Genomic DNA, 12,878 nt, shown 5'->3' on the forward strand with positions numbered 1-12,878 from the left:
AAATAAAATCTAATTAAACAGATTTCACCTGAAAATGTGCACTTGATTAACAACATGCTGAAGGTGTTTCCTGTTGCTTGGAGAAGGTTGAGGTCCTTCTGTGTAAAAAAGGCTGAAATGAATTAAAAAAAAAAAACTAATACTGAAAGGATTGTATGTAACTTTTCTTCTTTCTCTTGAGCATCTTCAAACCAAAGCAGATTCGAGTGACTGGGAATGATGATTGTGAATTTAATCTAATCGAAACATTGAGTTTCCCGCCTCACCTGTTGATTTAAACGTAACTTTGAACAAAATGGAACCGAAACAAAGAAGTTCATTGATGAAGAATCAATTAAACTGAACTGATACAAACCAGAACAAATATAGATGCAGAAACCACTTCAATACATTCACCACTTTTACTTTTTGAAGACTTTATCTTCAAATTAAAGAACAGTCATTTAACTTTATGGTCATTGTACACAGAGTTGTGATATAACTGACAAAAACAACTTATAAACAAACTTATTTGTCCAACATGAATATTTAAACAGTTTTAAACAGGTAATGTAATCATTTTTTAAATTCCAAAATTAAACCAAAGGATGAAAATATGTAGAGCTCAATAAAATATAACTAAAAAATAAGTTATTTTTTTTATCATGGGGACATTATGACTTAGTTTATTAAGTTAGTTTTGGTGATTATGGTGAAACAGTTAACTTTGATGTTGCTCTGTACTGACACTGACTCAGACATCTAGAGTTTTGCATTAGATTGATTAATTTAATATTATTGTTACTAAATTAACTCAAACTGCTGCAGCTTGGTATTGGAAATACCAAATTGGTATGAAAAACACCAAACTATATCAGACAGTGAAGTGAATCTTACTGTGATTTTACAGGATCAATCTATCTGTGACATACTGTGAGGACAGAGTGGATTTCACAGAAAGCCATGGAGTCATTTACTCCATGACTCCATGGAGTCAATGCTACGGCGCCTTTTCAGGAGCCGTAGCATTGTTACATTTTTCTACACCTGAAATTTGAAAAGTTGCATATTTACATTTATGTCCAACTACAACTAAAGTCACAAATTTGTGACGTTTGGAACAACAATAATCAGGTTTAAGCTGTTGGTTTATTACTCCTATACGTTTTACACAAAAGTAACAGAAATCAGGACAAACGGTAAAGGTTTGTTGTATGATCAACAACATGCATGCTTTAGGTTTTAATCATTCAGGATTTTGATTTTAGGCAAGCAAACTTTCCTGCCTTTTGCAGAAACAGGGCAGGTAAAACCAGACTGCTCGGCAAATTTAACCAAACATCCATCGTCAGCATCACACAGTTCAGGTTTATACCAAGCACAATCATTACGGCCCAGACTATAACGAAGGAAAACCGCATTGCCAATGCTCCCGTTATGGCCAGGATGGTGTGCAACGCCCTCTGCTTCATTTGGTCAACCTTCTTCTTGCCCTTCAGTTGTTTAGCTGGACCAGGACTGATCAGAGCACGGACAACAGAGAGGGTGCAGTAGAAAATCGAGGCTAAGGACGGGATCAGAACGCAGAAGTTTAAAACGATGAAAACAAGACCAGCTGTCATCAAAGCCGTCTCTACAACGCCAAGCAACCAAACGCAGCAAATACAGACATGTCTGATTCTGAGTCCTCTGTCCTTTTTCAGGCTCATGTAGGTGAGAGGATGAAGAACGGCCAGGTAGCGATCCACACACGTCAGCACGTGGAAATAGACCCCCCCAAAAGAAGAGAAAGACAAAATGTTGACCCCTGTGACTAACACACTCTGGTTGCTGTACGGAGCACAAAGACCCAGAACACATCCAAACACACCCAGCAGCTCTATGACCGCTAAGTGGAAGGTGAAGAAGTCCGAGTGGCTCATGGATGATGCGGAGCGATTGTTTCGCCACCACTGCTGGATTCCACTGTGAAGGATGAAGAGGCAGAGCGGGAAGAGGAGGAAGATGTTGGTGATAATAAATGAAGTGAAGATGAGGACGCCGGGTGTGGTGAAGAAGCAGGTGAAGTCTGAGAAGACAGATGCCTGAGGAGAGGAGGCGTTGGGACGTGATGGGAGGTTTTCCATCGTCCCTGCAGGAAACACAGCAGGAAACGGCTCAGGATGCGTTTAGTCAAACTCTGGTGTCAAACTCGAGGCCCGGGGGCCAAATCCAGCCCGCCGTAGCTTATTATGTGGCCCTCTAGAGTCTAGACTAAACACTAAATATGCTTAGCCATCATGTTATCAATCAAATCAATGCAGCTTTTATCTGTTTACTGCCAAATTCTATCAATCAGCTCCTCCAGTTTGAAGTTTGCATTAAATCATCAAATCCCCTCATGTTTTTACATGAATTTTATCTTTCTCATTCGTACTGAACAGCTGCCTCAGACTTTACTGATGTCAGATTATAGTCTATGATCTATACAAAAATAATAAAGCTCACATTTATAATATTAAAGAAATAATGTAAAATCTACAGCTTTTCTCTAAAGTAATGGAAAAACTTAATCCTGGAACTTTAATGTTTTGTATTCAATAATAATAATGAAATACAACATTAGTACCAACCTTAGCTGTTTGCTTCCTAGCTTTGTCTCTGTGCGTCTTCCTTTGACGCTCAGGTTTTACTGCACCAACTTCACCTCCGTCTGTTCATGTCCTTTCAGTGATTATTCAAATGTCTTTGATTTGCATTCAAAAAAGATTTTCACTGTTAAAATGTGTGACAAGGAACAGATTGGATCAGTACACATGGATTGAAACAACGGTGGCCAATTGGATTATCCCGTTTTAATCTTCTGCTGTAAATTTGATCAAATTAAAAGTATTAGTGGTCTGTCAGTAATCAGAACAGCAGATTTAATGCAGCATCATGTTAACGTCACTCGGCTAATGAAAGGTGCTGCTTTGCAGTCGGATCATGTTTACGTTCAGATAAATGTTTAAAATCTGAACCTCAGATTTACTGATTTTTTTTAAATTTTATTTGTAGAGCAGATTCTGTCCTGGTCTAAATAAACTAATGGATGAAATAATAAATACAAAAACAGGTTTTTAACATTTTTCTGATTTATTTTTATTTGATGGAGCGATACGTTGATTTACTAATGAATATTGGGTATTGATGTAATTACAATCACAGAAAGACTTCAACGGCGTTTATTTCTGATAAAATCATCAGAACCACTGAGAAACTGACAAAGGTCGTAACTTAAATGTTGCATGTTATGTTCAATATTAGATCAATAAAATAAAATAACTCCATGTTTAATAGATCCTACTTTTCACTGATCTATTTCCATGTTGCCAGAAACTCACAAATGTCTATTTTTTGTGAAATTTCCCTGTCCTGTGTAGAAACAGAAGCGGTAAAACCAGGCTGCTGGGGAGACACATCCAACCATCAACTGTCATCAGCACACAGTTATAGTTTTCTTTTGCAGCAACTAATATGGACCAGGCCAAGGAGAACAAGAACCGTAGGGCCAGCGGTGCCTGTATGGCGACTATGGTGTAAAACGCTCTCAGCTTGACCGGGTCCACCCTCCTGTGGCCCCGTCCCTGCTCTCCCGGACCCGGACGAACCAGAACACAAACAACACACACAGTGCAGAGAAATACAGTACCGAAGGAAGGGATCAAAATGGCAAAATTTAAAACCATCTGAATACATCCAACGCTCAGTAAACCACTCATCACAACGGAGAGCATCCAGATGCAACCAGCGCTGATGTTTCTGACTCCTCGTTTGCTTTTCAGTCCCATGTAGACGATCGGATGGACCACGGCCAAGTAGCGGTCCAAACTCGTCAGGACGTGGAAAAACATTTCCGCCACGGATGTAAAGGACAAGCTGCGGATTCCTAGAAGTAAAATGTCTCTCTGATGAGTGTAAGCAGCGCAGATGTTGAGGACGCATCCAGACACACCGACCAGCTTAACAGCTGATAAGTGGAAGGTGAAGCAGTCGGAGTGGCTCACGCACGACGCCGACCGGCCGCTTTGGCGCCACTGCTGGACGCCGACATGCAGGACGAGGAGAGACAGAGGGAGGAGGACGATGACGTTGGTGATGTTGAACGAAGTGAAGATGAGGAGGCCCGGGCTGACGATGAAGCATTCAATGCCTGAAGGAGAATAGCTGGAGTTTGTGGAGATAATCTGAGAAGAGGAATCGTTGAAGTCTGCCATCGCACCTGGAAAAAGACGGTTTACAAAATGTTACGTGTATAAAGCGCTGACATGTCTACTGCCACACTTGCCTTGTAATATTCTGTGCCAAAGGTGTACAATGTGCTGCCCAATTCAGGAGCAAAAATGTTTTCTCTGTCCTACTGATTGCTTGGTTTCTGGTTTTTTAAAAACCAGTTAGAAATAAATAAATCAAATTTTAAAAAATCTAATCAAATGGCTTAGTTTTGTCAGGCAAATGGGAAACTACAAGGTGCAACACTAAATATTCATGCAAGTTTTTGTTCTGAATTTAATTTCTTTTGGTAAAAAGAAACACAAAAAAAACATGCCGTTACTAAAATGCACTTTATGTTTATTAAATGACATGGCCATTCAAGTAACATCTTGTTACTGAAAAGATACACAAAAAAAAATCTAGAAAAAGATGATCAACCTGGATTTTTTTAATGATTTTTTATGTGTGAAGCTTGTAAGTTAATTTTATGTTTGAAATCTACAGTAGTTAATTAAAATATTGTGTGTTTAGTGTCTTGTTGAGCAGGTAAAAATATAAAATATATTTTTCAGTTATTATTAAAAAGAAAAGTGCAAACCCTCTGTGGCCCTGAAGTATTTTCAATTTGACATTTTTGTCCCTAATGTCAAAAAGTTATTTATGGAGTTACTAAAAACATAATTGAAACCTTATTAATCTGATTCATAAAGGTGATATAATTTTTTTTTAACTTCACAAAGCCTCTTTTCCACATAAAATCCCCCAAATCAATTTTGCCATTATCCATTTAAATGAAATGAGAATAAAACATGACGGCGGCACCAACCTTGCTTCTTTTTCCGAGCTTCGTCAGTTTGTCTCTTTTCCACGAATCAGAATCGCATCTAAAGTTATTCTGAACGGTAACTTGCAGTTCTGCTCCACCTGTTTTATTCTTAATTTGCATTGAAAACGTGTTGTCACTTTAGTAAACTCTTAGCTGAAGGAATAAATCAGCTCAAACTATGGCTTATGCAAAAAACAGACATAAAAATAAAAAATAGGTGCACTTGCTGAATCTCAGAGTCATTTTTTGTAAACTCCATTTGTGTAATTGACTGACATGGTGTGTCACGATTTGTTGGTGGTGAGGATTGTGGTGTGAAAATTAAAGTTTTAATGACGTTTACAGATGAGTACAGAAATCCAGGCAGTACAGGTGAAACTGGGGCAACTGGGGCTGCACAGTGGTGCAGTTGGTAGAGCTGTTGCCTTGCAGCAAGAAGGTTCTGGGTTTGATTCCCGGCCCCGGTCTTTCTGCATGGAGTTTGCATGTTCTCTCTGTGCAGGTTAATTGGCCTCTCCAAATTGCCCCTAGGTGTGAGTGTGTGTGTGCATGGTTGTGTGTCTCTGTGTTGCCCTGCGACAGACTGGTGACCTGTCCAGGGTGACCCCCGCCTCTCACCCGGAACATTGGAGATAGGCACCAGCAACCCTCCCAACCCCACTGAGGGTGCAAAGAAGATGGATGGTAGCAACTGGGAGTCCTCACACCTGAATGTAGACGTGATGCTGACGTCACTATGACGAAGGAACACAGCTGGGATTAAATGCACAAGGGAGCAATCAGGGAAACAGGACACAGCTGGGATCAATCAAGACACACAGGAACTAAACTGACTAGAAAACAAACAAAATTTCACTTCCCCACATGATGTAAACTCCATGATGTGTATGCCTTTGTTTTTATTTAACTATTTGAACTCATCCTGATTAGTAGTGGCTACAATATAGCATGAAATTAATATTCTTATAAGACAGTTCTGAGAACATAAATGGTATTTATTCATTTATATGCATTTAGAAACACGCAGAGAACAAGACAGAGAGTTTATTAAAACTTTAAGGTGATATTTAAGCCAAACTGATTATGTATATTTCCATTTCTGTAAAAATAACCTTTCAAATCATATACATAATAACATTCATTTCTCACAATGCAAATGCTTACAGACGTGACAGAATAAAATGAAAGATGGATGAAACAAACAAAACATGTGGCTTTTCATCTGATTCACTCACCGTCACTAACAACATGTTGAGCTTACAGACATGACAAACGATTTACAGCACAATCGAAACACCTGTTTGTTGCTTCATTAGCATATCTGGAGCAGATCTGAGAGTTTTATAGTCATTAACCCAAATGCTAGACTTTACAATGCAAAACACAAAATATTACCAAGTTGTTTTGGTTTAGTTCCTGAGCAAATACCTTAGTACACTTGAAAAAAGACAAGACTAAGTTACATGTAACTTCTAAGAAAGATATAGAAGCTGAAGTCAGTGTAACTTCACTTTTTTAATCTGTAACTACTGACTTAAAACAAGCTGTTACATCTTGTTGAAAAGTTGCTTGTCTTATTTCAAGTTTACAAAATATTTATACTACAAACTAGACCAAAAGCATTTGGTAACATTTTGTGTTTTTGCAGTAAAAATCAACTTTTATTCCCGACAACCTGTTTCCAGATGACTAATCTGCTCCTAAGCATTACTGTAAGCCTTTTTTCTTTCTCTGTGTAAAAATAAAGCTGGCAGCACCAAACTGCTGGGGAGGTTAAACCAAAACACAGACGCCACTATTATACACTGAATCCCTCCTGTGGAGACCTTCACCATCTCCCACACCAGATTGGAAACCACCCTGAGCACCACCACTCCCAGTATGGTCGTGATGGTGACGAAAGCTCTCCTCTTGAGTTGGTCCACTCTGCTCCGGGCCTCTCCTGGTCCTCCTGGGCCGGGCCGAACCAGAACGCAAAGCACAGAAACGCTGCAGAAAGAGACAACCACTAAAGCTAAAACCAAGAAGCACAAATCCCAGACCATCAGGTCTGTGACCTCACACAGACACGTCCAAACCAGGCAGAGCAGCCAGACACAAGCAGCGGTGGCGTTTCTAATTCTGACTCCTCGTTCACTGCGAAGGCTCAGGTAGGCGATGGGATGCACGACGGCCACGTAGCGCTCCAGACACGTCAGGATGTGGAACAGAACCTCTCCGTACCACTTGAAAAAGAAAATAAACACCCCAGCTGTAGCCAAACGAAACGTCTGCCTGTAAACGCCACAGGAGCAGAGGATGCAGCCGAAGACGCCAATCATCTCCATGGCGACGGTGTGGAAAGCGATGCAGTCGGCGTGGCTCACTGCGGCGCTTTGCCTCAGTTTCTGGAGGCCTCGATGGAGGATGAGGAGGCAGAGAGGGGCGAGCAGCAAAACGTACGTGGTGGTGAACGTGGACAAGACGACGAAGCTCCGTCCAAAGAAGAAGCAGAAAGAGCCAGAAGGAAAAACGGCAGAGGTCGAGTTCGGCTCAAGGCCACCGGTGGGGGAGGAAGAGTTTGCCATGAAGTCTGAAAGAGATCAAGAGCAATAATTAACTTTTCTACACCTTTAATACGGTCACCAGTTTTAGAAAAGAATAGAAACTTAATTGTGATTGTAGAAATGAAACATCGTACAACAAAATGGTGAAAGTCTCCAGATAAAACGTCTCATAAAAAGTCCACAAAAAATCATTCATGTTGCACTCAATAAATTAATAGATTAACTGAAAACTAAAATAGACATAAACATAAAAATATACAAGACCAAATTGAAGTTTTCACACCAGCAAACGTACTTTAAAAGTAGTTTCTCGTTAGCTGAGGTTTTTCTTCTTTACTCTCTGAGTTAGACTGGAACAAAGTGAGTCAGGCGATCAAATCAGGTAAAAATAAAAAAAATATGTTGATTCCAACGATCTACAAATCCTGAAATTATATCCTCAGTCCAGACAGAAACTCAGGTCTGAAATCATTATCCATAAACTCTTCAATCACTGTTGTAAGTTTCAATAAATTAAAATAAATATGAAGAGTGAAATCTTTCTTAAGAAGAAAAACTGAAATTATGTTTTTTTTCTTTCACAAACTCTTTGAAATGTTACTTCCTTAATATTGTTTTTCAAGTTGATATGCATAAAGCTTACATTTAGAGATATATGCATTCAATTCAAAGTAAATTACTTTAAATGTTGCAATTTAATGCATGATCTTGTTTTATAAGATGATGAAGAGAGTCATATTTAATCTTAATAGGCAATAATGTATATTTTCCTATTATAGAAATCCTATAATTCAGTGTATTTCTGTCACTAATTACCCATCCAGATAGTGTAATTCACTAACGTTGGTAATTCACTTTATTACTTTACAAGCAACTTTTGAGGGTTTTGACCTTTTACTGATTCATCAACTCTACTTAGCACTTATTATGATAAATTATCACATTTATCTCATTTAAGATAAAACAATCAGCATCAAATACATGCCTGACAAGCTAAACTGTTGATCATATTTAATGATGCCTCTTAAATTATAATTATTAAAAAAACACCAACCTCATGGTTTTATATCAAAGCTTCGTCCATCTCGGCGTCTTCGCTCTGAACCCAAAGGATTTGATTGGAAAATACAGACGTCTGTATTTTCCACCGGTTTGCATCAATTATTCAAATTGTTTATTTGCATTAAAAAAATGAAGGGATCTAAGATAAACAAATCATCTATATGGATCAAAATAGAAGCTTTTAAATGGTTTTATTTGCCTTTTGTCATATTTTGTCCTGTCTGTAAATAATTACAGATAAATAAAATGTTTTATAATCTTGCATGTTCTTCTTATACTAATATTAAAATGTGATTGCAATACAAACCTTGTTATTTTATGTTAATAGTTTTCCTGCCTATCTGACTTTATCTTCTACAATATATAGTATAAAATAAAAAAGGTTATTTTCCAAAGTCCAGTAAGTGTTTGTGATTCTTGTTTGGCTCAAAAGGTTTTATTTGCATTCAAACAAAATATGACGGATGGACTGTCAGCTTTATCATTAATGTGGACCAAGATTGATGAGTTTCACTTTGAATATGTGAGGCTGTCAGGCCCAGAAAGGGTGACAGAAAGTATTCAAAACAAATAATGCAGAACTCAACTCACCAACATGTGATAGAAAAAAAATAACAAATTAGTAACATCATCGTTTTACAGTCAGTGGTTCATTCTAAACAAAACAAATGGATATGGTGAAGCTGGGAATTACCCAAATTATTATGAGTTAAATTTTTATGTTTTTTTTTGTAACTTTTAGATGCCCAGAAATATAGAAGATATTACCGACTCAGTTTGCAATATGAAAGGTTTAGGAATTTGATTCACATCAGAATCTAACAGTTACATTAAAAAAGTGAAAAGTTGCAGGAAGACCTGTCCATCTGTCCATCTGTCCATCTATCTGTCTGCCTGTCTGTCTAGCAGGCTACCTAGATAGCTGGATAGCTAACTAGCCATATGAAGCTAGCTATCTAACTGTAGATAGCTATCTAGAGCTAACCAGAGATTGCTAGCTAGCTAAATAGATAGCTAACTCTCACTTAGCAATCATCCTATTAAAAACCTTTTTTTTCTCTCTTTCTTTAAGTACAGCAGTGGCAGCATCATGCTGCTAGGAAGGTTAAAAAACATAATACATGTCGTTAACATACAGTTGTTATGCCCTATAGTGATGTACACCAGTTCAAAGATCAGATTTGAAGCCAGCCTCACCACTAGCGCTGCCAGAATGTACAAAATGGTAAAGAATGCCCTCTGCTTGAACTGGTCGACCTTTTTCCGGCCCTCAACTTTTCCCCCTGGGCCTGGACGAACTAAAACACGGAGAACAGAAATGCAGCAGAAGGAAATGACTATCATCGCTGGAACCAAGAGGCAGAGGTCCATAATAACTAACTTTTCTACTGTAATCCACCCTGCTGATGCAAAGGTAATCACCCAGCTACAAGCCATTGTAACATTTCTGATTCTTATTCCCTTTTCATTTTTTAGACCCATGTAGGTGATGGGGTGTACAGCTGCCAGGTAGCGCTCTAGACAAGTCAGCGTGTGGACGAAAAGCTCTCCATACCAGGTTATACAAAACATACAGTTCCCGATCGCAAAAATGTTATATTTTTTCATGTGTACGACAGAAAGGTTGAGGATACACCCAACGACGCCAATCATTTCCATGGCGACGTTGTGGTACGTGAAACAGTCACAGTGGGGTAGTGTTGCTGCTGAAGAGCTGAAGCCCGTTTGTCTCCGTTTTTGGAAAACGTCGTAGAGAACAGGGAAGCAGAGAGGAACGAGGAGGAAGATGAACAACAGGCTGAACGTCATGAAAACCACAGAGCTGGGTCCGGATACGAGACAGGCCAAAGGTGAAGGGTCAGACAAGATGGAGGTCACGTTTGACTGGAGAACGGAGTCGTTGTGAGACGGTGAGGAGTTCATCATCATCTGAAAAACAGATCATTAGCCATTCATGGTAACATGTTGAACGTAACAGAGTAATAAATATAACAAGTTAAACTGCACATCAGTCTCTATGGAGGACCAACGACATACCATGAGATGAGAAACTGCAAAGATTCAGACGTTTTACTTTGTCACTGCAAAACAAAACAAAAAAATATAAGAAAAATGTAACAGAGCCTGCCAGAGGTTTGACAATAATTTAATTCTATTAACTAATTATTATCCAAGAAAGAACAGCTCTAAAATGTTGTATCCAATGTTATGTTAAAGAAAAGGTGAGATGTCTGACCAATCAATGTGAAGAAGAATGAAACAAATTAGAAAAATGAAGCAAAATATAAAATATTTCAACTTTTATTATTGAGATTAATTTGTACAAACAGAGTTTTACTGTTTTAAGATGTTTTAAACGTGTGTCTCTGTCCACAGTAGAATGACTGCTAATAACAAACAAACACATTCAGGAGCAGGAAATCCAGTTTTAAATTTTAAAATGTAGCGACACAAACCTCCAAATGTTGTTTCTTAACGTTTGTCACTTGGTGTCTTCTCTCTGGAAATCGAAGCGTCTGATTTTTTTCTTTGTTCGAGAATATTTGAATCTGGTTTATTTGCATTTGAAGCACGACACTGACAATGACAAAATGCTGCTTGAAAACATGGCTGCCGTAGTGGATACCTTCCAGCTGTTTTCTTTCACAATTAATAGCAAGGAAATTGTTACCAATTTTCTGCGAAATGTGAAATGGGATAATTAAAAATGTATATGATGAATAATTTACCATATATTGTAGATTTATGAGAACAGAAGTGTTTATAAAAAGGAATAAAACGTCGACCTTACCAGTTTCCTCCTCTTGGTCTCTTTGCAGATGGAAATGCTGAACATAAATCAAACCGAATGAGGCGCTTGACCCCCGACCTCTGTGAGTCTCTATAAAGAAAACTCAAATGTATTTTATTTGCATTAAAACAAATTACATCTTGTTGAATGAGATCTTACATACCCTTTAACCTGAACTGAGGAAAAAACTGAGAAGTTGAACTCATTCATAAATCCGTCTGTTTTATGTCAAATATGTTGCTTATTAAAATGTTTATAACTTAACTGCATCAGTAGTGCTTACTTCTGTTTTTTAATTATTAGAAAACATTTAAACTCAATGTTTAAATGTTTTCTAATTAGGGAAGGGACTTTTAGAAGCGCAGAAATTAAGTGTGATGTAAAATTAAGATCAGGTTAACTAATGCAAATTAGTTTTATTTGGGGGAAATTTACAAAAGGAAAAAAAAAAACTACATTTTGTCAAACATCCTGGTCACGGATTATCCTGATCTCATATATTTTATATCTAAATATTTTAGCATATTTTTCAGTGATAGAAGGCATATCAGAGCTGACCATTTTTTTATTGGAAGGCTGCCTAAGAAACTTTAAAATATTTATACATTATTATATACAGATACATCACACCTACATGTACTATATGTACATATGATTTTTAATGATGCATACACATGAATGATAATATAAACCAGCCTCTGGTTGATGTTTTTATTTACCTTTCAGTAAAACACAAATATTACAACATGTTTATGTTTTTTTTACAGAGCTCTACTGTGATAAAATAGAAAAGCTTGATTTAGTCACCATTAACTAAACCTTTTAGTAAGAAACTATTTCACACAGAATAATAAAGTGACAGAAACATGTTTTCATTAGAAATGGGGGAAAAACTCCATGCCAGAGCTTAAAGCTGTCACCTCAGAAAAAAACTAAAATAATAATTAAAACAAACTTTTAGCATCATAATGTGAAAATACCCAGTTCTGAGGATAAACTTTTCATATTTGTACAATATCAATATGGATATTTTACCCATAAACTTTCAATGTTTAATTGTTATTATGTACTAACATCACATATTTTTAAAACATAAATGTATATTGTTTGAAAAATACATATTATAGCATAATACATATTATTATTATTAAAGCACAGCAGATGTTTACTGTGTAACATTATTTACAATGTCTACAGATCTACCTTTAACTGTATGTGATTGAGCAAAGCTGCAGAAGACTTGAGTAGATTAAATGTTGATTTTATGACAAACTGAAGGCATTTGGAATAAATATAAAAGGAATAAGTAATCAATAAGTATCAATGGTGCCTTTCATATTAATTCAAAGCAATATTCCCACAGACTAGGGAATAAAAACCCTGTTAAATATCTACTTACACTTTTCTGTGTCATTCTTGTTGATCCAGAAACTACGTGCAA

This window comes from Poecilia mexicana, unplaced genomic scaffold, assembly GCF_051168715.1.
Source record: "Poecilia mexicana isolate PSO_F unplaced genomic scaffold, ASM5116871v1 scaffold_18, whole genome shotgun sequence".
Classification (NCBI taxonomy): Eukaryota; Metazoa; Chordata; class Actinopteri; order Cyprinodontiformes; family Poeciliidae; genus Poecilia; species Poecilia mexicana.